Below are 27,267 nucleotides of genomic sequence, written 5' to 3'. Positions count from 1 at the left end.
ACTGAGAGTGAACAGGTGTTGATAAGTGCGCATGAAAGGGGCGGGTTCCCAGGTTTGGAGGTAGCAGTGAGCTCCTTTTTAGGTTTGGATAACAGGGCAATCGGGGCAGTGGGGCAGGACAGCCCAGTAAGGGCCATAGGAGACTTTACAGGTCCACCAGGCACATTAGTGGCGGAAGAGGGCACAAACACAGGCACATTTGAATTAGGTACATTGGTGGCGTCTGAGAGCACAGTCATAGGCACATTCGCACTAGGCACATAGGTGGTGGCAGAGGGCACAATCATAGGCACATTTGAATTAGGCACATAGGTGGCGGCAGAGGGCACAGTCATAGGCACATTAGCACTAGGCACATTGGTGGTGGCAGAGGGCACAATCATAGGCACATTAGCAATAGGCACATTGGTGGTGGCAGAGGGCAAAATCATAGGCACATTAGCACTAGGCACATTGGTGGTGGCAGAGGGCACAATCATAGGCACATTTGAATTAGGCACATAGGTGGCGGCAGAGGGCACAGTCATAGGCACATTAGCACTAGGCACATTGGTGGTGGCAGAGGGCACAATCATAGGCACATTCGCACTAGGCACATTGGTGGTGGCAGAGGGCAAAATCATAGGCACATTAGCACTAGGCACATTGGTGGCAGCAGAGGGCACAATCATAGGTACAATAGCACTAGGCACATTGGTGGCGGCAGAGGGCAAAACCATAGGCACATTTGAATTAGGTACATTGGTGGCGCACAGGGCACAATCATAGGCACATTTGAATTAGGCACATAGGTGGTGGCAGAGGGCACAATAGCACTAGGCACATTGGTGGGGGCAGAGTGAAGAGTCATATGCATGTTGTAGCTGGGCCATTCAGCAGCCGTAGTGGGCAAAGTCACAGACATCTTAGAAATCGGCATGTAGGAGTCGGCAGATGGCAGGGTTCGAGGCATGTTTGATCCAGCCAGGTGAGTTACTGATCGGCGTGCCTTAGGCAGGTATGAGATAGGAGGTGTTGTTGTAGGGCACGAAAGGGTTGGTTTTGTGGGGCGGGGTACCGCCTTTGGGTGTGATCCCTGACCAGGCCAGCCCTAACAGGGGTACAGCGACGTGGGAGAGCTGACTGCCGTCTTGGGAAGGGGTTTTAGACCTCGAGTCTTCAGGTATTGTGCGTGTGCTGTGTGGTCGGGGATCCTTGCTCTCTTATGAGCTGGAGCCAGGAGAGTAGCGCACATGTGGGCGGGAGCAGAGGGGCCATTAGGGTGGGGGAGGCAAGGCGTGATCGAGCCAGGAGTGCAGAAGGCGGGTAAAAGAGCCGTGCTCCTAGCTGCAGATTCCTGACTCTGCAAGTTGGGGTGTAAGCGGCGAGGTGCGTGCTTGTTGTGCGGGTTCTGCGCCGCTTAACTCTTGCAGAGAGGATGATAGCAGGGCATTGGAGGCCTGCCCGCGATATCCTAATGGGCATTGTGCAGGGTAGGAGCGAAAGGGTCGGGGGGGCACTTACCTTCCTCCATTGTCTCGGCGGCGCTCATAGCGGGCAGCCTCTCCGAGCATCGGAGAGCCGCAGAGAGCTCAGTTGGCCTTTTCCCTCAGCCTCCTCCTATCCATACGTAGGCCCTGGTCTGAGTACTAAAGAGTAAGGGGTAATTTGTCTCTTACTTATAATAGGGCAACCTTAGGCCACTTCCTTATCCCATGTGCATTGAGTCATTTCTGCGCTTGGTTTAGGAGACATCCATGTAAAATAATTTTCAGACTAGTTGGTTGATCTTTGTTCATTTTGTTGTTTTCCTTTTTAAAATATTTTGTTATGCTGTACATTTGTTTAATTTTATATCTGGAAGATGTTTTGTTTTATCTCTTGTACTAAGAACTGTGATTAGCTCAGTCCAAACGATTGAAACATATGTGCTTTGATTAAATAAGCTGTAATAATAAAGCTGCCATTTTCAGTCATTTATTTCTTTTACATGATGTTTTCATGGTGAAGGGTCCTAGCAGTGTAACCCTTCACGGCGCACTAAATTAGAAGCAATTGTCCTTATTTAAATAACACCTTTCTGTTGCCATTGCATCTTCAGTCGGGCCTGCCTGAATTGACCAAACTATTAACGGCCGCGCCCCAGGATCCCTCAGAGATCCCTTCCCCCACCACACTCTGCTTAACGAAATCCTGACATCCACCTGCACTGGAGAATTTGCAAGATCCATCGTCAACACATCTCTGGCATTTTCCCAGCCGAAATCAAAACCTCCTGCATCAAGCCTCTGCTCAAAAAAGCCACACTTGAACCCCCTCATCCCAACCAATTACAGACCCATCTCAAACAACCGATTCACAGCTAAACTAACTGACGGAGCGGCTTACTCAGAACTATGCAGTTCACAGAATCAAACCCGATCCTTGACCCAGCCCAATATGGTTTCAGACCCCAACGAGAAACTTAATCTTGTCTAGCTTCCATCTGGGATGATTTTAAAAGACACTCAGACTTGGAAGACTGAAGCCTAATTCTACTCGACCTCTCGGCAGCCTTCAACACCATTGACCACACCACCCTCAGGGACAGACTTCACTGTCTTCGCATCAGGCACTCAGCTCTGAAGTGGATATCCTCCTTCCTCTGCGACAGATCCAAATTAGTACACCAGCCTCCTTTCTCCTCTACCCCTCACCCAGTCACCCATGGTGTTCCACAGGGGGCCTCTCAATCCCCACTGCACTTTAACCTCTATGTAAGCCCCCTTCCTGGACTCATTCGATCCCATGACCTAACCTGCTACAATTACGCAGACAACACCCAAATCCTCTTCAAAATTCAAAAGGACCCCTCTGCCTCGTCCCCCGACCTCGCAACATGCCTCTCAGAAATCGACCACTGAATGACTGTCAACCACCTACTCAACCCAGGGTAAACTGAGATCATGCTCTGCTGGAAGACCTCCCTCTTTCCCCAACCCACCCCATAGCCACTCTCTGTAGAACCTCCTCCAACAAAATTAAAAACCTTGGATGCATTATGGACGCATTTGCATTCTCTGCCCCTTACTTTCATACTTAAACTTCCCTCAGAGTCTCTGCAATGATGGCTATCATCCATTCACACTTAGACTATTCTAACTCCCTATACCTGGGAGCCTCTGCATAACAGCTAAGAAAACACCAATAGGTACAATACACTACCAATAAGCTTCCACTAGCACTAGAACACATCTCACCCGCCCTCTGCATCCTTCACTGGCTCCCAATCGGGCGATGATCCACCTTCAAGGCAATGTGCATCACCCACTGGGCACTCCACAACACAGGGCCAGAATACACACAAACTCACAAAATACAGGCCTAACAGAAACCTCAGATCGGGTTCAGCACTTCTCCTAGTCATACCTATGAGAAATCAACAAGAATAGGGGCTCATCTTTCTCAGTCCAAGTACCCACCAGCTGGAACTTGATCACTTTAACCATCCATAGCATAGAAGATCTCCTCTCCTTCAGAAAGACTCTCAAAAGCTGGCTCTTCCCTTCAACAGCCTGACAAACTCAGCCCAACTTCTGGAATAATTATTCCTTGGTGGCAATTGAAGGGTTAGAAGTTCTCTAAGTTTTTTAAATTGTAGGGTTTCCCAATTAGTTTCAATTGAGTCACATCCCACTTCTGACACCATATGAAAGGAACTCATGGTGCAACAGTAAAGACAGACAAAAGTGATCGCAGTTCAAGGGTGTTTATTAAACTGTATAGTGAGTGAAGGAAAATGCCTAATTTAAACCTAAATCTAAAATGTGAGCAAGCTACGACCATCAAATAATAATAAAACAGTCCTTGTGGTGTCTTGTCAAATAAAAAGGGCCTATACTAAAAAACCTTTTGCCAATCCTTACAACTAAGTTACACAATAGTGTGGGATAATGCTCTCAAGAAAACAAAGATGTGTTCACCAAATGATAAGTCATTTTTAGCAAGGGACAAGGCAGGACCTTTGAGCACAGCACACTCCTGGGCCTCGCCAGCAAAAGGTTACTCCTTTGCTCTCTATCTTCATTTGGCCTTAAAGACTCTGCTCTGAATTGGTTCTCCTCCTATCTTTCTAACCACACCTTTTCAGTCTCATGGGGTGACTTTTCCTCCCCTATCTTCCCTCTCAACCATGGCGTTCCCCAAAGCTCTGTCCTCAGCCCCTTTCTCTTCTCACTCTATACTTCCTTCCTAGCTCCCATTATCTCCTCCTTTGGCGTCTCACACCATTTCTTTGCTGATGATACCCAGCTCTTCCTTTCTTTCTCCTCCTTCTCTCCTGAAATCCACCTTAAGCTTACTTCTTGCCTCTCTGCTATTAAATCCTGGATGTCCTCTCACTTCCTTATTCTTAACACTGATAAAACCGAGCTCCTATTCTTTCCTGCTAACACTCTCCCTCATCCCTCCCCTCCTCCCTTCATTCTCTTTCCCCCATCCCGAATCTCCTTCTCTCCTCACGCCCGCAACCTTGGTCTCCACATCGACCCCCACCTCTCTCTATCTCACCACATCTCTCTCACTGCCCGATCTTTCCGCTTCCACCTCTACAACATCTGGCAAATTCGCCCTTTCCTAACCTTTCATGCCACTAAACTCCTAATCTCCTCCCTCATCTTCTCCAGACTCTTCTACTGCTCCACTCTTTTCCTCGGACTCCCCTCCTCTCACCTCTCCCGCCTGAAATCCATCTACCACTCTGCCATCTGCTCCCTCTGCCTTCTCTCACCTCACGACTTAACTCTTTAGGATGGCTCCCATTTCACTCCGAGCTCAAATCCAACTTCCTCTGCCTACTTTTCAAAGCCCTCTATTGTCTTGTTCCTCCCTACCTATCCTCCCTTCTTAATTTCTATACTCCTTCTCGTTCTCTCCTCTCTGCAGATCACTTCCTTCTCTCTTCTCCTCCTTCACCCTGTGCCCCTTCCCACTTCCGCTCCTTCCAACTTCTTGCTCCTTTCCATTGGAACCGCCTTCCTCTCCCCATCTGCTCTATTTCCTCCTACCCTTCATTTCGCATTTCCCAAAAATCCTAGCTCTTCCACTCACTCCATTAGCTTATTTTTCTTCCTTTTCTCCATTGAAGCCATCTTCACCTTCACCTCCTACCCCCCCCTTTCTCGCCCTGGTCCCTCTCCATTTGCAATTAACCTCATAAATAATGTAAATTGTTCCTTGTACTGTTTTCTGGTTTAGATTTAATGTCATGTATTGCTTGTTGTATTTTCTTGTTCCTCATGTAAAGTGCCTTAGATTAAAGCGCTATATAAATGAAAATAAATACAAATACAAGGTTACAGTTCCTTCAACGATGCCAGGACCTTCTAGGGCCAAGTCTCTTTCCTGCAAAGTCTCTTGCCATAGAAGGCCTGCTGAACCATAAATCATAACCAAAACAAAAGTTCCTTTGGCAATCTTTCGTGGTGGGCGATTGCTCTTTGCCCCTTGGATCCCCTTCCCTCTCAACCATGGCTCTGATCCTTCTTACAATGTTAGCCTCCCCAATTGTGTTGACTACGGCCTTTCATTCAAAAACATATAATTTAACAGTCTTAATGTCCTTTTAAGCAACTATCTATTGTGAACATCCCTCAGCCAGGTTCACACTTGTCACAATGTTCACAAGTATATCACTGTTTAGCCTCAATTTGCAGGCATCGCTCTGTTGGATTCACATTTTCCAGTTTCACAGTTCAATCAGTTTTTTGCCAATGTCTCAAAGACTTTCGAGTGTGAGGGGTTTTTGCTCGACCCTCGTAGGACCACTTTGACACTTCACACTGGCCTCTCCTAAGGCCTTTGGTTCTTGTAGTTTCACCAAAATAACACAACCCAAAAAAGCGTCTGAGTCCTTTTCGAATTGGCGCCCCCCCGCAACACCTGACCACTCTGCTTCTGAACCTTTTACTCCGGTTTCTTTATAGTTCTTTGTTCAACAAGGTTGCCGCACTGGCTGTGCTGAACTGTTGGAGCTTCTTGTCTCGGGAGTCAAGGACGGCACCACGCTAGCAATTCCCTCCTCGTCGTCTCGCAAGGTCTCTCTGCCTTCTCCTCCGTTTGAACTGCCAGTCTGGAATAGCTGCTTCCTCGTGCTGAAGTGAGCTTTTGTGCTCCGCCTTTTATCGCTGTGGGGAAGAGAAAGGGCCGTCAGGTGTGCATAGTTATTGTCAATTGCCTGACTCTGCCTGACCCTTGTGTTGGGACATGCCAGGTAAACAGCTCTGGTGTTAGTCCGTTGAGTGTCAAAGTGTAGGAAAGTGTTTGGAAAAGGGGGGGGGGTCGGCGTAAGAAAATCATGGTGGCAACAGTAAAGACAAGCACAAGTGATCACAGTTCAAGGGTGTTTATTAAACTGTTAAGGTAGGTTGGAAAAATGCCTAATCTAAACCTAAATCAAAGATGGGATCAAGCTTCGACCATCAAATAATAATAATAAGGCAGTCCTAAGGCGTGGTGTCAAATAAAAGGGCCCATACTAAGAAAAACCTATTGCCAATTCTTACACTAAATCCAAAAAGTGAGAGATAATGTTCTCAGGAATGAAGGTAGTGTTCCTCCTCCAGCCCTGTTGAATCCGTTGCCAATAATTGAAGGGCTTTTTTCCAGGATTGGAATGCATATAATTGGTCCACTTGAAACCTCTAAGTTAGGTAATAAAGATGTCCTTGTAATTGTCGATTATGCCACAAGATACCCGGAGGCTTTTCCTATGGGAAATAGCACCACAGAGCAAATATTGAAACATCTGCTTCAATTTCTTTCTTGGGTCAGATTCCCAAAGGAAATCATAACAGACCAAGGTACAAACTTTATGAGTAAGATTTTAGGAGAGGTGAAAGAGTTACAAATTGCCACTTTGAAAACCTCCACTTATCACCCTCAAATGGATGGGCTGGTGGAATGATTTAATGAGACCCTCAAAACAATTCTGAGAAAACTAGTTGATGAATATGGAAAATATTGGGACTGTATGATTCCTTGGGCCTTCGCTTTAAGAAAAACCCTACAAGCTTCCAACGGTTTTTCCACTTTTGAGCTACTGTATGGTCGAGAGCCTCGGGATGTCCTGGACATTCTCCAGGAAACGTGGGAGGAGCGAGAAGAGGCCCCAATAACACTCTCTCAAAACGCCACATGTTTGCGAGCGCATATGCCGTTATTCTGAAATGTAGCCCATACCCATATAGAGAAAGCCCAATGCCAGCAAAAGCTTTCCTATGATAAAAAGGCAATTACCTAAATGAGCATGGGGGCCCTCTTTTTTTTTTGTTATCGGGGGGTTTGTGAGATGAGGGGATTGAAACAATATTAACAAAAGACAGTTCCAGTTTCAGCCTTTGGTCAATATCTACCCACTGATCATGGTGTATCAGTGAATCTCGTTCAAATACGCCTGGAAGTGGAATTGTGTATGGTTTGATGATAGACACTGTTTAGAAAAGGTAGGCTCTTGCCCTTTAGCGTGTTGGCTTTAACACACACATGCAAGCATAAAGTACATGGATGTTTGCCATCGATATAATACATTCATGTGCCCTACCATGTGAGCATCAAGCTGTGTAATCCGTAATGTTGTGATCGTATATTTGACACGCTTTGCACAGAAGAGGAAAAACTCATATAAGCCGTCTTCTGCATTTTGTACTTACAGAGGATTATGCTGACTTTGGCGCAGTGAATAACAGACACGCAGTCTTGCCGTTTGTTGGCTTTCTAACCTGATGCTCCCTTCAGGCTATTGAACATCCAATAACGCCCTTGTAAGAAGGAACAAGGTAACTCTGATAATGTGATTATAGTCTAATACTTTGTTTTGTATATATCTCAGAGATATATGGAGGATACCTCGCCTCCATCTCTTTTCTTTTTCTTTCTCCTTGGTAATTTGGGATCACTTTGACCGAATCATTATATGTTGCGCTACTTTTCAATTTAAATCCTTACACACCCAGATGAAATGGTAGGTGGACTATCAGCTGTATATGTTTCTTTTGTTTGAACCATTATCCTTATGGAATAAATTGGTCAGGCTTTTAAAATTGACTGTTTGTGGTGTTCATTTTAAACAGCACTTGATGGGAGACTAACACTGCAACGTCCATATAGGCTCTATTCTTGTGTGTCCTGAAGACGGCTTAAAGGGCCTTACTGCATAAGGAAAGGATGCCATGACACTGCTCACACATTTTGTGTTGACACGCCTTGTAGACTATTATTCTAAGTCATATTATGAATTGCATATCCACCTATGTTACTAACATCATTATATATGAAGTCATCCATCAACCATGCTAGCATGTACCTTTGTAAACTTTCCCCTGCTGTTTGTTTTTTTCTGGATTTTTTCTATTTATTTGAGAATGGTGTAAAGAAGTGTTAGTTTGCTGTTAACGGACTGTTTACAAAACATATATTTTTAAATAAACTGTTTTGTTATTTCCGACCTAGTGACAATTGCTCAAATTTGTATAGCAATCTTGTAATACCACATGTGACCCCCCATAGTGTATAAAGGTGGGGCAGTCTGTGAGGTAATTTGTTCCTATGATTAAAAGGTCAATCTGACGACTTTCTCCATGGGACAGAAAGTTCTAGTCCTCCTGCCTACTTCAGAAAATAAGTTGGTTTCGAAGTGGCACAGACCTTATGAAATAACTGAACAGACAGGGACTTGTAATTACAGGGTGTCACAACCTGATAGAAGCCAGAAAACTCATATTTACCACGTCAGTCTTTTAAAGGAGTGGAGAGAGAACCCCTTAGGGCAGAGGTCTTCAAACTGTGGGGAGCGCCCCCCTAGGGGGGCGCGGCCACATCCGTTGTGGGGCGCCAGAGTCCAATTTTTTTAGATTGGAGGAAATGGGAAGGGGCAGCTCACATGGTCAGATTGGACCATAACACGGTCTTAGGAACCAATGAAGAAATGGCCAGCAGTGGCAAATGAATATTCAGTCCTTTAGTCACAGACTGTTTGAATAGTACCCAAGGGGTTGTTTTTTTGTTCAAATGTAAACACATTGTGATATTTAAAGAATATTTATTCAGCAACAATGGTCAAAACTACTAGCTGCATAGTGAAGTAACTCCTCAAACTGGCCCACATTGGCCAAAAAAGTGGCCCATTTTGACTGGCCTACACTAGCATTTTGTATTTTTGGTACGGTCATCGCCCTATTGCCCGGTAGGCCAGTCCAAGCCTGCCGGCTCATCCATAATGGGTGAGGGGGCGTCCACCCACAGGCCACCTCACCCATTATGGAGGAGCCGAGGAGCCAGCCCAGTGAAACACTGAGCACTCCCTCAGCTGCTTTTTCCAGCTGAGGGAGTGCTCCTGGGCTGGCAGAACTGTCAAAGGGAAACACTGTTTGCCTGTGACAGTTCATTTCCCCAGCCGCACATGATCACTGAGCCATGCAACGCTGGGGGTGTTTTGCTTCGCCAGCCTTGCATAGCTCATTGGAAATGCTGGGTGGGGCACTGCATGTATGTATGTATGTGCAAGGGGTGCTCCTGCGCCTCCTCGCACATACGGGCAGAGCAACCTGGAGCGGGGCATTTTAGCAACCACGCGCAGGCCCCTGCAGGAGGTACGTTTATGGCGATTTATTTTTTATTTAAATGTGTATGGATGTGTGTTTGCTTGTGTTATGGGACTGTGGTGGGAGCAGGATGGGCGGCAGCATGGGCGGCAGCACTGGGATAGTGGTGGGAGTAGGGTGGGGAGAGCCCAGGGTCTGCACTGGGAGTAGGGTGCGGTGACGGCTCGCAAAGGTTCATAGCGATTTCTACATACTGTCCATCTGGCACTTTTGGGGGGGTGAGGGGGCGTCCTGCCCAAACATTGCTCAGGGGGGGCCCAGGCCAAAAAAGTTTGAAGACCACTGCCTTAGGGTCTCACTCTACTGTCTTATACTGTTCAGTACCGCAAGAAGTGGATAACCTAAACCTAATCCCCAGGAACTAACAAACAATAAGAAGGAAGATCTAACTAATCTTATTGTGCAGTTTCCTAATGTCTTTAGTGAAAAACCAGGAAGAGTGAAAGGAACCTATCATTACATACATACTCCTGTAAGTAAAGTGGTGCATTTGAAAACATGTCGACTACCAGAAGACTACAAAAAGATTCTCATCGAAGAGGTGGAAAATATGTTAAAAGCTAATATGATTGAACCCTCTTCCAGTCCTTGGTCCTCTTCCATAGTACTGGTGTCAAAACCTGAACAGAGCTGGAGATTCTGCATAGATTTTGGAAGGGTAAATTCCATTTCCTCCATTGATGCCCAGCCCATGCCCGTATTGATGACTTAGGGAGATGCAGTTTATTTGGCGACTTTAGACCTTACGAAAGGGTACTGGCAACGGGCCTGACGGAGAAAAAACAGCTTTTTCTTCCCCAACAGTACTGTTCCAATTTAAAGTCTTGTCATTTGGACTCCATGATGCCCTGGTGACGTTCCAAAGATTAATGGATAGAAATGTGCAACCTTATTCTAGTTTCAGCAGGGCATACATTGATGACATTGTAGTATATAGCAAGACATGGGAAGAACATCTCCACCACCTTTATACCATCATGAGGGCTCTACGTAAAGCTGGGCTCAAAGCCAAACCCAAAAAGTGTAAATTGACCCAGTCAGCCATAAATTACCCAGGCTTCTTCGTAGGGAACGATAGTGTACAACCCCAAATGGAAAAAGTAAAAACAGTCCTTGAAGCACCAACACCTAAAATCAAAAGAGATCTAAGAGCCTTCTTGGGAAAGATAGGGTACTATCATAGATTCATCCCAATCATTTCTGATAAAACCTCCAGACTGACCGATAAGCTTAGAAATGCAGAACCACAAAGACTCCAGTGGAAAGATGAGTATGAAGTTTGTTACAACAACTTAAAGCAAACCCGGTGCCAAAATCCCATTTTAAATTTAAAGGTAGCTGACTTTTCCAAAGATTTCATTCTTCAAACTGTAGCTTCCCTGACTGGATTAGATGCTGTCTTATCACAGCATCATGACAGCTTAGAACACCCTATGTTACTTGCCAGTAGAAAACTCTTTGCCAGGGAGAAAAATTACTCTGTTTCGGAGTTAGAAATTCTCGCTATAAAATGGTCCATCCTACATCTCAAGCACTATTATTAGGAAGAAAATTCAAATTAATTACCGACCACTCTTCCCTTGTATGGATAAGTCAGCGAAAGGAATCAAATCTACGGGTAATGCAATGGTTTCTGGACTTGCAGGAGAAGAAAGCCTTGAGACCTGGAAGGACGACGAAGGGGGAATTGTCCTTTCCCTTTTCAACTCAGACCCGCAAAGCCTCCGAAAGGGAAATCATAACACCGGGAGTTACAGCTGGCGTGCAGAGCAGCAGATGTCAATGGTACACGGGGGCCACCCGTGCTGATAACGAGGGTGGAGAGGCAAGCTGGCTACTGTGGTACTATCCTTGACCTTGGAGATCAGAGAAGCCAACGGGTTCAGCACAGCCTGTGAGTCGGAGGAAGCTGATAGCAAACTGAACTGTGTTGAGCCCAAGGTTGCAAGTGGCAACATTTTCAATGCAAGGAATTTGCAAGAGAAAGAACTTGTGTGTGTGTTTGAACTTTATGGAAAGCCCAGTTGAGGTCCAGGTGCAGAGGTGTCTGGCACCACGTGGGCGCTCATTCAATATAGTCGGACCGGGACCTGTTTTGAAACTACAAGAACCAGGAGGCCCTAGGAAAGGGTGGGGTGAGGCGTAGTGGTCCTACAAGAGTTGCATCAAATCGCTTGTACAATCAAATCTCTGACCCATTGCCAGAGGAAAGCTAGGATAAGATTGTGAACTGTGGAATAAGGCAAGTGTGAACCCGATGGAGGGATGCTAAAAGAAAGTTAGAAGGAAAACCCTGCTTTCTGATGAAAATGAGCAAAACCTGAACTGTTAAAATTACATGAACTGTGTTAAAGAAGACTGTAGTGAACCCGACGGAGGGAGGCCCATTTTTGCAAGGAGGATCCGAGCCTGGAAGAGGGAGATCCTAGGGGTGAATAGCAATCGCCCAAGGTGCAAGACCACCGAGAGAACCTTTGTTCATTTGTTGTTTGTGAATCAAGAGTAATATACCTGTGAACATTTTATCGACAAGAGTGAACCCGGTTGAGGGTTGTCCGCTGAGGGAGTTGTTTAAAAGGATATTTGAATATTACAAGCGATATTTGAAAGGCTGTGTTGAACCCAAAAGAGGGAGGCCCAAGTTGCAAGGGGGATCTGAGCCTGGCGGAGGGAGATCCAAGAGGCGAAGAGCAATCACCCAGGCTTCAGGAGTACCGAAGGAACCTTTTGCTTGTTTGTTTGTTAGTCTGAATCCATAAGCCTTTGATGGAAAGAGACGTTTGCAGGAATGAGACTTAGCCTCTGAAGGTTTTGATATCGTTTAACTTAAACTCGAACCTCGTGCTGACAAGGCCAAGCAGTGTGCTGTGCTCGAGAGTCCTGCCTTGTCCCGTGCTTCAAACGTGGGGAAGGGAGACCCAGCCATACCATCCTGACTTATCATTTTGTGAACACTTCTTTCTTTTCTGGTGAACAATATCTCACATTCTTTTTATAATTTAGTAATAAGGATTAGCAATCATTTTTTTTAGTATAGGCCCCTTTTATTTGACAAGACGCCGCTAGGACTTCCTTATTATTATTTGATGGTTGTAGTTTGCTCCAATCTTAGATTTAGGTTTAGATTAGGCATTTATCTCACCCATTAATTATAAAGTTCAATAAACCCCCTTGAACTGTGATCACCTGTGTCTGTCTTTACTGTTGCCACCATGAGTTCCTTACATAGCCTAAGTCTGTAGGCCCAGAAGGCTTTTCTAGGGGTGATGACATGGAGCTTCTGCTGTTTACATTTTAAAATATTTTTAAAAAACTGCAATTAATGTGACCTGCAACACATCCTTCCCCTCTATCTCCCATCTATCAATAAAACTGTGAGTTACTTTCCAAATAAGCAAAACAGAAAGGTGATGGCTAGAAGGTTTCAAATCATTCATAACCACTAACACAGCTCTGGGCAACCCTCCAGGCCATCTATTTTCTGGTTGGACTTGTGTTTGTCAGTTGTTGTTTCCAGTATGTGGTCAGACATTTGGCAGCCACTGGATGTCTGCATGTCTGCGCTTTGGGCTCTAGACCTCTTCGAGATGCGCTGTCTGTTTACAGTTTAGCCCGAGTGACATATAATAGTCCAGGTTGTTGTGTTGGACGTCTGCTTTCATTCGCAGTAATTGGGTAATATGGGCCTATACATATTGCTACATATGGTAATCCGTTCTTGTGTGAAATGTATATGTCATGCTGGCTGCTCCTGCTGGCATGGGGTCTTGCCTGTGCAGGGGTCGGGGCAGATGTTGTGCCTGCAGAGTCCGGCCTCGTCACTGTCCATGGACTGTGTTTTTGTTGGGACCAGAATGACATGCTGTTAGTCGTCCAGCAGATATGACTGCGGGCTTGCATTACATGCATTCGACATTGTGTGTGTCCCACAGATGCACATTTACCTTACAATTTTGCAATTCACACACTTAATACTGTCTTTTAAATACCATTTCTCCACTTGAGGGTCCTTGACCCCTTCATAATGGCTTCTCGTTTTCGGGTCCCAGGCCCTTTCACAATGGCTTCTCGTTCTTGGGTGCCAGGCCCCTTCACATTGGCTAAGGTGCTTCAGTCCTCTCTGGAGCAGAAAGGGACACTGCAACCTCTCTCACTGCGTCAGCAGCTACAGGATCAGCTTCTCTGCCTGCGGTACAGTACCTTTGCTCACGGTGCCTCTGAGAAGGGACTGACACCCAGGTGAGTCCCTTTTCTATCTTTATGCCACTTCTTGCTTGAAAGCTAGACTGCTCAATTTGGTTGCATGAAAGCGTCCTCATTGCTCCACTCCTCTTCCTCATTTCAGTAGGTCGTGATGAAGGTCCAATGGAATTAACCCTACTCTTGAGTACTAGAGATGTTAGTTGTTTGACACAAGTACATAGGGCAGCTTACAGGATTAGAGAAAGGCAAGGGCAACGCGCTCGCCTTGGAAGCAAGATGATGTGGAGCAGCGCAGTTTCGATCCTAGGGTCTGTGCTTAGAAACCCCTGGGTATTAAGCGTGTTATAAATAACCAATTACATAACATTACATAAGGAAGGAGGCGGGAAAGAGGTGGGTGAGTGTTGGAATACTGCGTGAGCCCATGATGTCCCCTCTGTATCCCAGAGGGGGAATCCCTCCCCATGAGATCCTCCCGCTGAGTACCACCCCCAGGGGGACTATCGGGTCCTAGCCTCACCTCCCTGGCCTCATGAAAAGGTTCTCCCATTCGGGGAGAAGGGGCAACATCCCAGGATTCATCACATACCATTCCCCTAATGTCACTGGTTTCCTTGTCTTCCACAGGGAAACAGGATACCCTGTTCTCTACCTCTCTGATGTTCTATACTAAAGCAAAATGGTTGAAGATCAAGGAACCAGCGCATTATTCTATGGTTGGTGTCCTTCCAGAGGCTTAACCATGTGAGTGGTGAATGGTTGGTCACTAACCTAAACTTTCTTCCTGTTAGACAATATCTGAGATACTTTGAGGGGTCATCAATTAGAGGTGGATCCAAAGAGGTAGCCTTCTCAATATTAGCCATTTTTTTAATAGAAAGGGGAAAGGGGTTTGGATAAAGGCCTAACTTTCCCTATCCTAACAGGAGTGTCCCTTCCTATGAAACTAAAACTAAAGTAGTATGACCTTGTGTCCAAACTCAATCTGACCCTCACACTATTACATACAAACAAAATGTGCAAGGTAAATATTTCAACGTTCAACCCAACAGAATAGTGCAATAACACAAGCATATAACTTCAACAAAAATACTTCTTGTATTCAAAGGTTGGTGTCCTTCCCCTGGATTATTTCAGGCAAACTATTCACAATGTCCTGTGTCAAAACCAGTCTCTTAAAGGCATTACAAATGTCTCATTTACTGCTCTTCAAGGTGGCAAAACCAATGTTCCTTCCATGAGACTGATTTGGAAAAGAGAAAGTCTTTTCTAGTCTTTCAGAATGGCTAAACAAAATGTCTTTTCCACAGTGTTGGTTTGGATAAGGTAAAGGAAAGTCTTTACTACTTTTCAGAATGGCAAAACAAATGTCTTGTTCAGAACAGAGATTCAAGTATGGCTAAAGGCAAGTCTTTTCAAAGTTTCTGGTTCACAAATTGTTCAAAGGAAACAAACTTAATATGACAAAGTCTCTTTTCAACATACCAATTCAAAGAGAGTTTCCCGGTCCACTCTCCTGCTAGGAAACACATCAAATGGAAACTCTTGATATCCTGGTTTACTCTTCTGCCAGAAATATCCCCCTTTTGGCTGACTTAGATCTCCTGGTGTACTCGGCTGCCCAAAAAGTTTTCACTACTCAATATTCTTATCAAGCTTCTCTGCACATTCAGTTTCTCCTTAAGTATCACACAACAGTGTTTCTTTATTAGCACATTTTTGCTGACTTCAACTGTTGCTTGAAATTATTTCCCCCAAACTGACATCCAATATCTGAGGGTTTGTTCAAACTTTTCCTTTCAACAAAATCTCTTGGCTCTTGACAATGCTTGTTCCAGGTTTCTCCCGCCTGACCTCTTAAGTCAAGAGAATTGCACCGTATCTGCCCATGTTGTTCTTTTAGCAATGTCTTTTGGCTTAGGCAATGATGACCAGGTTTCCCCCAACTGACATCTCATGTCAGGAGAATTACACCACATTCACCTTTTTATTTTAATTCTATTAGATTGGCATTCAAAAGTACTTATAGTATGCTTTTCAGCATATCTGCACATCCCAGAGCCGCCTTCACTGTGAGGCTGACTCACTTGCTCTTCGTGCGGCGGTTGAGAGATACTTGCAAGGGCCTGGATCCCCTTTAGTGTCAGAGTCCCGCTGGATTTCCGCATCGGCTCTTCCAGCCTTCAGTGCCAAGACCAGCACAGCTTTGCAGATCCGTGTCTCCATATATAGCTCTGCTGAGCACCTTCTGCTTTCTCTCGCCTGACTCTTCCCTCCTCCAGTCTTGAATGTTGCCAGCTGACTTCTGAGAAGCTTCTATTCCTACAGTCCTTCATAGGATCTCCTCGGCCAACAGTCACGCTTCTCGCTCTGTGCACTCTGCAACCTGCCTTCTCTCTCCACGTTCCCTCAGCTGCAAGCGATTTGGACATTTAAAAGTCCTATGCAGCTGAGTAGACTTGTGGCAACTAGACTGCACAGTATTCTCAGTCACATTTCGTCCACATGAACTCCTTACTCCTCTTCCTCGTCACAGTATGTGAGAATTTCTAGGACTTTGAGTTCAAGGAAGTTTCAATGTATTTTACATTACATGGTTGAACAGTTGCATGAACATTGCAATTACCGTAAACATCAGATGTTTTATATGTTTTAGTTTCACAATATCTACATGAAGACTGATTGGGTCTTTGTTTAAGCAGTGTATTTCTCATGGTTTTAGAATTAGGTGGTTTTGAGTAATGGCAGCAAGCCATCATAAACCCTGGAATGAATGGATATTCTTCACAATAAAGAGAAGTATATTGTTTCTCTCCTTGTGGAGTCACCACTCTCCCTTTACAGCCATCTTCTCCCATGTGATCCACCCTCAGAATACCACCCGCAGGGTCCGGGTCAGGTAGCGGCTGCCTTGCCCTGGCCACATGGGACGAGACTTCAGGCTGGGGATCAGTGATGCCTCAGCAGGATTCATCACAGATACCCTATTACCCATTTGATAGCCAATGCGTCTAACCCGATGGTTGCCTAGTTACGCTGCCGGGGAAATAGTTTCCCGCTGATGTAAAGCACAGAGTGTTCTATTCCGTCTTGAATTTGGAATAGTACAGCACCTAAATCTACTTCCGAATCATTGGTTTGGAGTATGAATTCTCTATTAAAATTAGGTAGTTTAAGTATGGGCTCCCTAAATAGGATGGCTTTTAGGGTATCAAAACAGGCTTGATCTTCTTTTCTCCACTGTAATTTCTGAGGTTCTGCATTTTTCTAGTTGTCGGTTAGACAGGAGGTGATGGAAGAGTAATTAGGAACAAATCTCCTATAATAACCAACAGCTCCGAAAATAAACCTTTAATCACGTTTTGCCCTTGGTATTGGGGTTTCTTGAAATTCCCAGACTTTCTCTGCTGGTGGTTGGGCCAATCCATCACCCACAAAGAAGCCAAAGTATTTTACTGCTGACTGAGCTAGATAACATTTCTTGGGGGTGGCAGTCAGGCAGACGAGTCTCAAGGCTTTGGTAATTTGGTATAAATGGAACATGTGATCCTCCCAGGTCTTAATATATATTGATGTTGTCGTCTAGCTATGCTCTGCTGAAACTAGAGTATGGGTATAGGATCTGATGCATTAGACGTTGAAAGGTTGTGGGACACCATGTAAGCCAAATGACAGACGTTTAAATTGACATAGTCCTCCCGGGTTAGAGAAGGCTGTTTTCTTCTTGTCCTTTGGATTTAGGGGACCTGCCAATAGCCCTTCGTGAGATAAATCATGTAGAGGTATATTGTGTTGCCCAGTTGGTCAATGAGATCATCGATACAGGGAATTGGGTAGTTGTCAAACTGGGAAATTGCGTTCAGTTTCCTGAAATATATACAAAACCTCCACGATTGATAAGGTTTTGCCACTAGGACTATTGGCGAGGACCAGGGACTCTGTGATGGATCGATAAGTCTGCCTCTAACATCTTCTCTACCTCCTGGATTACTTATTTTTTCAGGCCTCAGGTATTCCATAGTGTTTTGGTTTAATAGTAGTTCCTGGTGGAGTAGATATGTAATGATACATCCCTTGTTCCCTCTGCAAGGAGACTAGCCATTACTACTGAGGATGACACAATTGGTTCTTCTTTCCATTCTTTTAGAGGATTGATATGGTAGATCTGTGTTTTGGTTCACCTATCAGGTTGGGCAACTCAGTAGTTATATGGGCCGGTTTGTTCTTTGACCTCATACCGTCTGTGCCATCTTGATAGCATCTAATGGTCAGAGGTTGGTAAAAGTACTAGAACCTTTTGCCCAAAAGAGAAAGATCTGGTCACCAGGGATGTCATTTCACCAAAAGGCTGGGGGTAGCTGAAGTGACATCACACAACCCTTGACCTGTGATGACATCACAGGAATTGATGTAATTTGACCCCACCCTGAAGTGGCATCACAGGATGCGATGGAACATGACCTTTCACCCTTTGACAAAACAGGAAGTGGCATCACATATCATTGCTCCTATGTACACTATGAAAAATATGGTTAGGATATTACTGTAATGTGATATAGATTTCATACAAGAATGGATCACCATATGTATCGTTAATATCAGTGTATATAGGCCCATATTACCAAATTACTGTGAATGCAAGCAGATGTCCAAGGCCAAATGATAATGATGTGTTATATAGCACTTACGCACTTTATATAGAAAGAAATATACATACAATATCACCCAACCTGTTTTGATACTCATTTATCAACATTAGAAGGATGAAAGGTTGAGTTGGCCTTGCCAGGATTCAAACCTGCAACCTGTAGATCACACACACATCGCAGCAGTGAGCGCTCCACACACTGAGCTATTTTACTGGCTTTAGCTATCTTACCGGCCATAGCTATCTTACCGGCTATAGTAAAATTAGCAATTACATGTCTGAATGTTCTCAAAGTCTGAAAGCAAATTACACTCTGTAGTAGATACCATTAAACTGGTAACTGAGATTTAACAGCAGGCCAGTTAATCTGCAGGTCTGGTGTAAAGTTGGCCACATATCAAGCCTGCTTGTATTTACTTTACAGACTTCAGAGGTTGGCAAAATACATACTATTCGGAAGGGTTCATAACTGTGTATTAAAGAATTTAGAGTAGTGCAGGGAAAGCGGCGCACTCACACCTCATCCCGTACTCTGGGCACATGTTACCTAATACATGCAAACAAACATCCTGAACAGCATGCTATGGAGATAGGTAAGATAGACACCAACGCATTAATTGTGGCACAATGAAATCAAGGGCCACTTTATGTGCTATGGTCAAACATTTGTACATTGTACCCAAGCTTTTAAGAACAAAGATTTTGTCAACACTGAGATGGAATGTCTTGTGATGATCATAAGAGACAATGGCAGAAAAAAAATGCTATAACTGCTATTTGTGAAAAGCAAAATACATAGTCCGAAATGAATGCTTATTCTACTCTAAATGCTTTTTGGACGTTTTTGTCTGCATTGTGAATTTGAGGTGTTTAAGGACAGACTAAATCAGTGACTCACCCCCTGAAGTGTGTCGAAATAAACCTTTGAGTTTAGCAATTGTATAGAATTCCAGAAAGACAAATTATTTGTTATTCCTTTACTCTCTTATCTAGGGTCACTGCTTAAATTGTTACACTTGTGGAAACCCCTGTTTTTTTTTTAGGGGCCCGAACAAGAAAGCAAGCCACTCCAGAAACAAAGAGCCACATGGCCCTGGCCACAGCCCCAGAGCTTCAATTTCAAAAAAAGAAAAAAAAAATGTTTTTTTTTTCAGGGATAGCAAGGGAGACCACAGGGGTAGCAAGGGAGTCCTCAGCGGTCGCAGGTAAGACCCCCAAATTACATCCCTGCTGGTCACTGCTTTGAGATTATACTGTGCCTTCTGATTTTCTTGAGACTTGGCTAAACGGAAGTGGACTATTTCCTGCAGTGCATGCACTGACTGGTTGACCTAATTCCCCTCCATCCGTCCTTTCCAGGTTCAACTGAGCCCTTTTCTCTCCCCTATCACATTCTACACCTGCGGCGTCCCTCAAGGCTATCCTCTTGCCGTGGCTCTTCAACATCTACCTTGCCCCTCTGGCCCACCTGATCTCCTCCTTCTCTCCTCACTTCCAGCGGTATGCAGATGACATGCTGCTCTCCTTCAAACTTCCCTCCACTGCCTCCTCTTTCTCCTATCATCCCTGACTTTCTGACTGCTATTCAGGCATGGTGTGCTGCCAATGATCTCTTCCTCAATTCCAGTAAGACTGAGATCCTTCTCATTGGGACTCCTGCTCCCTTCTTCCCTCTGGTCACCCACTATGGGTCCCCTCCCCTCACCCTCTTGTGAGGCAAAAAACCTTGGTATCATCTTTGACTGCTCTCTCGCCTTCTATCCTCACACCTCAGACCTTGTCAAAAAGGCACACTATCAGCTGCACCTTTCCTCACATTCTCCCAGAAACTCAATGTCTCCTCCAGAGCTCTGGACCTCTCTAGACTGGACTACTGCAACAGCCTCTTCCTCAATCTTCCTTTATCCTCCCTTTGCCCCTTTCAACTCATTTAGAATAGGACTACGAGACTTATCCTTGGTCTCCAGCCCAGGGACCGCATCTCTCCAGCCCTAAAATCTCTCCACTGGCTCCCGGTTTCTGTTAGGATCAATTTCAAGATCCTCTGCATCATCAACAAGGCTTTCTGGGGCATGGTACCCTGCTGTATCCAACTCTCTCTCCCTAAATACCTCCCTGCTAAAGCCCTTTGGTCTTCTAGCTCCAACTCTTTGCAGATCAGACACTTCTCTAAGCAGAGAGTGGGGGGGATCTCTCTCTCTTTCTCCTCCGTAGGAGCCTCCCTCTACAATGTTCTCACTGCCCCTCTGAGGCTTGAGCCAGATTTCCTTAAGTTCTGGAAGCACCCCAAGACCCTCCTTTTCTCGTCCTCCTTCCCTCTCCCCTGCCAACACCCCTCCCTATGGCATTGACTGTCTGCCAGGTTCCCTCTGAGTTCTACAGGGCACTAGCCCCCCGCCCAGTCCACGACCCCTCCTCACACTTAGCATGTGGACCCTCACCCCCTGAAATTCCCAGGCAGTTGCCCTCCTGGCCTCCCCTTAGCACTCGCCTAGCCCCTGTTACCCTCTTTACCACCTCATGCACCCACCGTTCAATTGCACTCTCTCCTCTCTACCCTGCACTTCACTTCTCACCCATTCACGCAGACTGGCACTCCCCCTCTCCCTCACACTTCTTGTTACTGCCCTGGCATGAACTGAATGTCACATGGCCTAGTAGGACCGTTATTGTTATCGTTCTCTCTTGTCCCCCCCCCACACTTTTTCCCCCCCATCCCCTTTTTGTCTTGTGGAGCCTTGAAACACAATTTGTTGTACTGGCGCCTTACAAATATCCAATAAATAAATACAAATAAATAATGTGTTCTTTAATCCACTGTGTGGTTTTGGACAAAGGCAGGATGGCTTCTTCCCTTTCCTCTTAGGTCTCCTGTAACTTGTCTAACACATCCCTGGGGTCTCGTACATACAATGATTCAAAAGGTGAAAAACCTAGGGAAGACTTGGGTGCTTTCTGGATGAACAGGGCCCAAGGAATCATTGCCTCCCAGTTTTTTCCGTCAGCTTCCACTACTTAAGTATATGTTTCAAGGTCTTATTGAAATGTTCAACAAGACCATTCGTCTGAAGGTGATAAATAGAGGTTTGTAACATCTTTATCTGTAGAATATCCTTTACCTCTGCCATTATTTTACTCATGAAAGTTGTTGCCTGGGCTGGCAAAATTTCCTTGTGAAAGCCTACTCTGGACAGAAAGGGGGTCAGGTGCTTCAGAATCTGTTGCAAGGTGGTTGTTTGCATAGGGAAGGCCTCAGGATAACTGGTGGCGTAATCCAAGATTACCAGGATGTACCTATTCCCATGCCTAGAAGGCTCCAATGGGCCCGTGATACCCATTGTTATTCAGGAAAAAGTGGCTTCTATAATTAGTAAGGGCTGTAGAGGTGCAGGTGGACAATGATGTAAAGTAGTCTTTCGGGACAGAGAGCATGTAGCAACAATATATTTTACATCTGCATACACTAGGCCAATAGAACTTATTTACTGCTTGCCTTTGGGTTATTGTGGCCCCTAAATGACCAGCGCTCCATTTCAGCAAGTGCAATTTCCAAAACTACTCTTCGGTGACTAAAGGGAACTTCTATTTGAGCGGGAGGATACCCTCACTACTAACGTCTCCCCTATATAACCACCTGTGTTTTAAGAAGAAGGTCCCCTCGTTCTTCCTACCTTGTTCCTCAGGAATGTTTTTAGGAAGGCTTCTACTAACACTGGGTCATTACGTTGGGCAAATGCTAGGTCCAGGATTATTTCCGGTTCTTCCTCCTGGTGGGGGTTTAGAATATTCATGTTAGATTCAGGGTTTACATCAGCTTTATGTGAAGAATCCAATGGTGTCCTCACTCCTTTCCCAGCGGTGACTTCTCCCCATGTGGCATGGGTACGGCAGCCGCTACTTGATCCTGACCCTGGCGGCGGCTATATGAGGGAGGTTCACATGGGGGAGGCAGCCCTCTGGAGGGAGTCATGACATAATTGGACGAGACATGGTATGCCCCTTCTTCTTTTGAGGATACCCCACCAAACCCCATGCCTTGATGGCATGTTGTCGCACCTCCCTTCACCCACCTAGGAAGGATCCTGAAAGCCCCTTACCAAGCCCAGGACAGGCGTGCAATGCAATTGAGCTAATCGGGCTCCAGCCTCCCCTCGAAATGTGAGTTTGTCTCGGGAGGATAGCTCAAGGGCAACGTGCTCACCTTGGAAGCAAGACGACAGAGCAACACGGGCTCGATTCCCCGGGTTAACTTATCATATCATCGAGGGGCGGGGCTTCCACACCAGTGTCGCCATCTCCTTTTATTATAAGCGACTTTGGGCTCGTTTTTGCCCAAAGTTGCTTTTAATTTTTCCATGTCGCTTGTGGTGGTTTTGTATCCGCTTATCTCGCTCTTTGTGCGCTTAATTTTTGCGCTTAACTGCGGACCGCCCTCGCTTCATTCACAGGGTCATTTACGAGATAAAAGAAGAATGATCCTCCTGTTCTCCCAACCGCTGTCAAAACACACATGCTGAAGCTCAGGATTGCCATTAACATGCAAGGTCACAGGCAGCATACTGGACTGAGCTGACTGTGGCAATGGTCTTCAATTGCTTCTTTGGCTCCCTTAGCACCCCCATGCCGTTCTTTTACATATGTTTACACATTTGTCATTGGTCTGAATGAGCCCCGCGCCCCATGGTTCATTACCTTAGCGACAAGGTGTCTATCTAAAGTAAGGCTTCCCTTTTTTGAAGCAAAAGGGGGTTGCTTTATATGGATGCATAACCGCGTGCTGTAAGCTAGTGACAAATGCACTATGGACCCAAGTATCCAAGTAACATAACTACAGTGGTTTAAAAAGAATCTTTTTTTTCTGACTTGTATTATTTTACGTTCTGGGACTTGTAGTTTTCCTTTTAGGTGTGGGAAATTAAGCTACAGCATTATTCTTTAGGCTTTGCATGTTTCTCTAAGGATGTACATATTGTAAGTTGAATTACTTTGAGCTGGGTGTATTTTGTCATTAAACCATCAGGGCTCTGAACTTTCCTGTGACCATGCATGAAAAGGCAATGCAGTTCCACTTAGCCCTTTGGATTCTGGGACTTGTAGATTTTCTTTACCATTTGAAAGTAAGGACCACTAAAAGTCCAAGAATTCTAAGCAAAATCAGGTCAGGGTGGCGTTCTCATGCATAGCAACTGGAAACGTGAGAGCTGTGCTGTAGAGGACATTATTGTAGGCCTTAAAATGTACATAAGTGGTGCTTGGAAGGTATGTGTTCAAGTTCCTAAACTATAACATTTGGTAAAATCCTAGCTTCACTGTGTAACCAATCCAATCACTTGCATATTTCTCTTACTTGGGCCGCCCACCAGATAACCCCTGGGATTGAACAGAGGGGGTGGAACCTCCAATTTTGCCACGCACAGTTTCTGAAGTGGCCCCTCCCATCACCCGTTATCTGTCCCCCTCCGAAATGTAGGTTTTGTTGCGCCCCTGACTCAGGACATAGCCCATACCCTGTTTAGTTGGTTAACGTCATTTGCCTAATGCCTAACGCCCTCTTCCTTTGCAGCTGGACTGCATGGTTGGGGGAGGGGAGGGCAGGGCTACCACCCTCCCTGACTGGACAGGCGTTCATAAGTGTCACCAGTCTTAGGCACAAACAGCAGGGATACGTTTGCAACTGAGCCTAGAATCAATATATGAGGTTATGAAGTGACTGATTATATCACTTATAAAAATGATGTAATTGTATCTTTAATATTTATTGCCATACTAAAGGTTTCTTTGAAATCAATATATACTAATAAAATGTACATATACATTTAAAAACGCTGGTGTGAATGGGTCATAATGAGTGCATGATTTCTGGAATGCAAGAAGTCACGTTACACGTAGACCACAGCAGCAGGAACCCACTGCGCTGCCTTGTATCTGCGGCTTGATATTCTGCCATACAAGAAGAAATCTTTCGTACCCGAACACAGCACTTACCCTCTGCTGAGGGCATGGAACACTTTGTGTGTGAAGATAGGACTAACATTTGGATTGGCTGTAATTTAAGTGTTTGTTCTTACACTGCGAGGAAACTTTATCACATCTCATGACTGATAAGACGTCTGTGTGCGCTTTCCTTTTCAGAGATCTCCGCCAGCTGAGAACAAGTGTCATTGCTGCAGACGATCGCTCATCCCCCGCCCAGCCAATGGCCTTCCTCAGAGCTCTCCCTCAGGGCCAGCCCTCATGTCATGTATAATAAACCCTTGCCGTCACACTACCAACATGGGCTTGTGTTGAGTTAAAACAACATGCACACTACCAGAGATAATGCAGGCACCACAGTCCGCCTCCCCGAGAACTACTTCTTCAGAAGAGTTCATTGCTGTCTCTTTTAAACATGTTGCGTGTGGTATGGGGGAGGGAGTCGGACGAGGGGGCGCTTGTGGGCATGTTTGAGGGTATGTTTGCTTCCCCACCCGCCTCTAAAAGTGGTAGAAATTGAAAAAAATGTAAGGGGGATCACACAAGGGCCGGCTGGGGTGGGGGCGGAGTTTGAAGGAGGGGGCGTGTTTCTGAGCAGGCAGAGGTCAGTGGGGCGGAGTTGGCAGTTGAACTCTGCTGACAGGAAATGTTCAAAATAATAATTTAAAAATGGTACAATTTCTTTCATGCTGCTTCTTTCCAATAACTAGCTGGCAAAATATAAAAAAAGGTGCTCACCTTTTAAACCCAGCAATCTATAGTGCAATCAATATTCCTTGGAAAACAAAATATCTAAATATGAGACATGTGCTTTGATGACAATTTTGTGTGTTCTTGTGGGTGTCAACACTGGGAACGTGAAACCTGGGCGAAGGTTGTCAGCTCAGAAACACCAAAAGGGTGATGTGGCTGCCCTCTGAAAAAAGCAACACTGTCCACTCACATGTATCCGTTACTTGTGCCCTGAAAAGCAGCACGAGGGCCACAATCAGGGAAAATAACGGCTCCAGTCTCCCAGGATTGTAAACTCCCTTGCCACATGACATCCTGGGCAAACATTCACGACTCACTTGCACTCTCAGCTCCCCTCCTCGCCCCGTTTGGCTTTCAACTTTCAACAATGGTCTGCTGTATAAATGATGGCCTGAAAAGTACACAAACCATAGTAAGGTATACACACAGGGCTGGCCTTAGCGGCAGCAGCGCCCTAATCGAATTGGCACCTCACCCTCCCCGCGGAACCTTCTCCGACTACGCCAGCCAGGGGAGCCCTTGAAAGACTCCATGAGTTGGCATGGCGCAGGGCTAATGGTGCCCTAGGGTGCATGGCACCGCGGGCGGGTGCCCGGAACACCCTGCCCTAAGGCCAGCCCTGCATGCACACAAATATATTTAAGGATTAATATAATTGGGTGCATACCTTACCATGGTTTGTGCACTTTTCAAGCCATCTTTTATAAACATAAGGAGAAATATGGTAGGCAAAACGTGTACAATTGTGACACTCCCTCCCCCCCATCTTGTCTGAGAGACTACAAATAGCAGAATGCTTGCTGGCATATTTCAACGATGAGCCCCCAGCTTTGCGTGTGTTCCCGGATTAAGCTGGGAGCTCAGTAACGTAATCTGGTTTGCGTGTAATCGCATAGAGCAGATTTGATCACCTAGCCACCAGGCCATGCCGGGGCTGATGTAGGCCGGGTTCCAAGATCTGGACAGACATCAATTGCTGGATCTCAGACCTGGCGGGTGCCATCCCATTGGCCAGCGCTACGCATCTACATAAGGGCTTCACCAACTGCCATATCTTGTTCCAGTTTATTCTGCCTATGGACAGTTTAGAATTACCATCGTGCCTGCCGCCTTAGTTCTTTCCAGCCTGGGAAGTTACCTGTTCTAGTTTGACCCGGAACATGCCTCGAGCAGAGGATACAACCATGATGTCTCTGACCTCGAACCCTTCGAGCTGTGGTTTTTGGCAAATTGAATGTTTGTAGGACAGCGTGCTTTTAACCCCCAATGCCAACATACACTTATGTTTGAGGAGGGGGCGCATGACTCATGATGACGGGGAGGCCTTCCAGCACCAATATCATACTTGCCAACTCTCTTTGACCAGAAAGACGTTGGATTTTTCAGGATTCACAAAAAGGAATTAGTATACAGATGACATTGCAGGGAATGCCAGCACCTGACCTTTGGTCTAATGACATGACATTTTGATTAGAGAGTATGCTTCAGATCCTGCCTGTCCCTGCAGGACATTTTCGGACCAGGAGAAAACAACCCATACTTACCTGTATTTTACCTGCCAACTGGGAAATACATTTTCAAGCAGACACAACTCGTGTTCACAAAGCCTACCTGCCAGGTTTCCCAGTTCCACGTGTGACACATCGAGCCACTTTGCAACCTGTTTCGTTTTTCACATTGTAAGAATGGGGCTACAAGTCCCAGAAAGCAGTGGGGGAAAAACAGGACTGGCTCAAAGAGTCCCACATGGAACAGGTAAACCTGGCAGCTATGATAAAGGTAACTGAAATACAAACTGCCTCATCATGAGTTTGGCGGTAACCCTTAAATGCAGCGGTAACGCTATTAACGCTGCATTTAAGGGTCCACCAAACCACAGGCTTGGCAGATCTACCCCCAGCTCTGAGTTGGGGGCAAATCCGCCACAATTTTGCTGATTTTCAGCACTATCACTGCCGGCGGTAACACTGCCGGCCGTAATAGCGCCGAACATTCCCCATTGGGCCCATTCGGGAAAGGGAAATTCCTGAATGGGGAATGGGGACTTACCGTTCTGCCAAACCTGTTATCCGG

At 45.5% G+C, this 27,267-nt stretch overlaps 1 long non-coding RNA gene across 2 annotated transcripts; it reads left to right on the top strand.

Moving 5' to 3' along the window:
* The first annotated feature begins 1,083 nt into the window (after window positions 1–1,083).
* On the top strand, window positions 1,084–24,839 carry LOC138581848 (uncharacterized). Of its 2 annotated transcripts, XR_011304820.1 has the most exons (4): window positions 1,084–1,162; window positions 7,670–7,793; window positions 19,623–19,673; window positions 24,601–24,839. It is a non-coding gene; the product is annotated as an uncharacterized lncRNA (long non-coding RNA). The 2 variants fall into 2 exon arrangements; XR_011304821.1 differs by lacking the exon at window positions 19,623–19,673.
* Window positions 24,840–27,267: the final 2,428 nt, after the last annotated feature.

Source organism: Ambystoma mexicanum, chromosome 3q (assembly GCF_040938575.1).
Source record: "Ambystoma mexicanum isolate Mex_15411 chromosome 3q, UKY_AmexF1_1, whole genome shotgun sequence".
Taxonomy (NCBI): domain Eukaryota; kingdom Metazoa; phylum Chordata; class Amphibia; order Caudata; family Ambystomatidae; genus Ambystoma; species Ambystoma mexicanum.
This window is presented reverse-complemented; position numbering and strand designations above follow the sequence as displayed.